At 42.4% G+C, this 2,436-nt stretch overlaps 1 non-coding gene across 1 annotated transcript; it reads right to left on the bottom strand.

Annotated features, from left to right (window-relative positions):
* Positions 1–1,174: 1,174 nt before the first annotated feature.
* On the bottom strand, positions 1,175–1,279 carry LOC135965821 (small nucleolar RNA U13). Its single transcript, XR_010578935.1, has one exon. It is a non-coding gene; the product is annotated as a small nucleolar RNA U13 (small nucleolar RNA).
* Between the last annotated feature and the right edge of the window lie 1,157 nt (positions 1,280–2,436).

Here is a 2,436-nt window from a genome sequence, read left to right as displayed (position 1 = left end):
TTATGCTGTTATTATCACAAATTACATCTTTAAACATTTTATACTCATCAAGATAGATATATAATTATCGTATTGTGCAAATTATGTATAATTGGTCTTTTATACCAAATGAAGGGGAATGAAGTTAAATACAAAAATTGATTAATATTAACTTTTGTATTTACTGATATGGTTACCATTATTGGTACTTTTTATTTCTTCATATTGATTTTAGTCTAGCATCCTTTTGTTTTAGCCTGAAGGACTCTCTTTAGTATTTCTTGTTGGTTAGCTCTGCTACTGAAGAACTCTCCCAGTTTTTGTTTACTTGAAAATGTCTTAATTTCCCCTTTACTTAAAAAGATGACTTTATTGGCCAGGCGCGGTGGCTCACGCCTGTAATCCCAGCACTTTGGGAGGCTGAGGCGGGCAGATCACAAGGTCAGGAGATTGAGACCATCCTGGCCAACATGGTGAAACCCCGCCTCTACTAAAAAAAATACAAAAAATTAGCCGGACGTGGTAGTGGGCACCTGTAGACCCAGCTACTCGGGAGGCTGAGGCAGGAGAATGGTGTGAAGCTGGGAGGCGGAGCTTGCAGTGAGCCGAGATCATACCACTGCACTCTAGCCTGGGCGACAGAGTAAGACTATGTCTCAAAAGAAAAAAAAAGACTTTATTTTCTAGATCCGGTTTTGGTTCATGGCAATATTGAGCAGGATAGAAGAGAGATCCCACACGCCCTCTGCTTCTGCCGTGCACAGCCTCCTTCACCATCAGTGTCCTGCCCCAGCTTGGTGCTTTCATTGTACTTGTTGAACCCACATCGACACATCATCCCCCTCCAGAGACCAAGGTTTATATTAGGGTTTATTCTTGGTGTTGTACATTCTGTGGGTTTTAACAAATGTAAAATGACATGCATGCGCTATTATAGCATATTACGGAAAAGTTCTACTAACCTGAAATTCCTCTGTACTCCCCCTGTTCATCCCTCCTTTCCCTCCATTCCTGGCAACCACTGATCTTTTTACCATCTCCACACTTTTCGCTTTTACAAAGTCATATAGTTCGAATTGTATAGAATGTAGCCTCTCACATTGCCTTCTGTCACTTAGCAATATGCATCTAAGATTCCTTCATGTATTTTCATGCCTTCATAGTTCAGAAATTTTCTTTCTTTTTCTTCTTTTCGTGTCAGATGAGCAATGCACCCATCATCATAACAAGGTTTCAGGGTAGCACATCTCACACATGCATGTGAACACCCAGCTATCACACTTACGAACTACAAGAGGATCACTCATTTCTTCTTAGTGCTGAATAATAGTCCATTATCTGATGTACCAGTTTATCTATTCAACTACTGAAAGACATCTTAGTTGCACCCAAGTTTTGGCAGTTCTGAATGAAGCTGCGATAAATATCCAGGTACAGTTTTTGTGTGGACATAAGTTTTCAACTTATTTAAGGAAATACCAAGGAGTACAATTGTTGGATTGCATTGTAAGAATATGTTTGGTTTTGTAAGAAACTGCCAAACTGTCTTCCAGAGAGGCTGTCCCATTTACATTCCCAGCAGCAGTGAACATGAGTTTCAGTTGCTCCTGATTCTTGTCAGTATTTGGTGGCATTAGGATTTTGCATTTTGGCTATGCTAATGGGTGTGTCATGGTATCTCTTTGTTTTGTTTGTGGTTCCCGTGGGGCATATAATGTTGAGCATCTTCATATGCATATTTGCCATTTGTATATGTTCTTAGGTGAGATGTTCACATCTTCTGCCCATTGTTCAATTGAGGTTTTTTTCTTACTGTTGAGTTTTTGTTGTTGTTGTTTTTTGAGACAGAGTCTTGCTCTTGTTGCCCAGGCTGGAGTGCAATGGCGCGATCTCGGCTCACTGCAACCTTGCCTCCTGGGTTCAAATGATTCTTCTGCCTCAGCCTCCCGAGTAGCTGGGATTACAGCCATGTGCCACCACGCCTGGCTAGTTTTGTATTTTTAGTAGAGATGAAGTTTCAGCATGTTGGCCAGGCTGGTCTTGAACTACTCACCTCAGGTGATCCACCCACCTTGGCCTCCCAAAGTACTGGCGTTATAGGTGTGAGCCACCATGCCCCGGCCTTGTTGAGTTTTAAGAGTTCTTTGGGCCAGTTGCTCACACCTATAATCCCAGCACTATGGGAGGCTGAGGCAGATGGATCACATGAGGTCAAGAGTTTGAGACCAGCCCAGCCTGGCCAATGTGGTGAAACCCTGTCTCTACTAAAAATGCAAAAATTAGCTGGGCGTGATGGTGCATGCCTGTAATCCCAGCTACTTGGGAGGGTGAGGCAGGAGAATTGCTTTAATCTGGGAGGTGGAGGTTGCAGTGAGTTGAGATGGTGCCATTGCACTCTAGCCTGGGCATGAGAGCGAGACTCCGTCTCAGGAAAAAAAAAAAAAAAGAAAAAAAGAA

The sequence above is a fragment of the Macaca fascicularis genome, chromosome 10 (assembly GCF_037993035.2).
Source record: "Macaca fascicularis isolate 582-1 chromosome 10, T2T-MFA8v1.1".
Taxonomy (NCBI): Eukaryota; Metazoa; Chordata; class Mammalia; order Primates; family Cercopithecidae; genus Macaca; species Macaca fascicularis.
This window is presented reverse-complemented; position numbering and strand designations above follow the sequence as displayed.